We start from the raw sequence: 504 nt of genomic DNA on the forward strand, positions 1-504 counted from the left end.
GGGGATAACTGGGAGCCACTGGGAGGAGCGCGAGGGTGGAATTACTGGAATAACGGAGGGCCAGGGGCCAGTACAGACCAGTACAGACCAGTAGAGGCCCACATGGGCCTGCGCAGACCAGTATGGGACCAGTAAAACACCAGCACAAGCCAGTACGGGCCTGTACAGACCAGTAAAGGACCAGTAAAAACCAGTACCAGGATCTCACCAGTCCCTACAAATATTCCAGATACCTGGGAGCACTGGGAGGGCACTGGAAGCACTGGACTGATACTGGGAGGTTACTGGGGGCACTGGGAGGGCACTGGGGGGGCACTGGAAGCACTGGGGTGATACTGGGAGGTTACTGGAGGCACTGGGAGGGCACTGGGAGGGCACTGGGGGGGCACTGGGGGGCATCTTCAGGGAGAGGGACGAGTTCGTGGTGGGCGTGGAGGACATCCCCACCCTCAAGGTGGGCACTGGGAGGGCCCGGGGAGGGCTCTGGGGGGCATCTTCAGGGGT

This window comes from Corvus brachyrhynchos, unplaced genomic scaffold (assembly GCF_000691975.1).
Source record: "Corvus brachyrhynchos isolate BGI_N302 unplaced genomic scaffold, ASM69197v1 scaffold1176, whole genome shotgun sequence".
NCBI lineage: Eukaryota > Metazoa > Chordata > Aves > Passeriformes > Corvidae > Corvus > Corvus brachyrhynchos.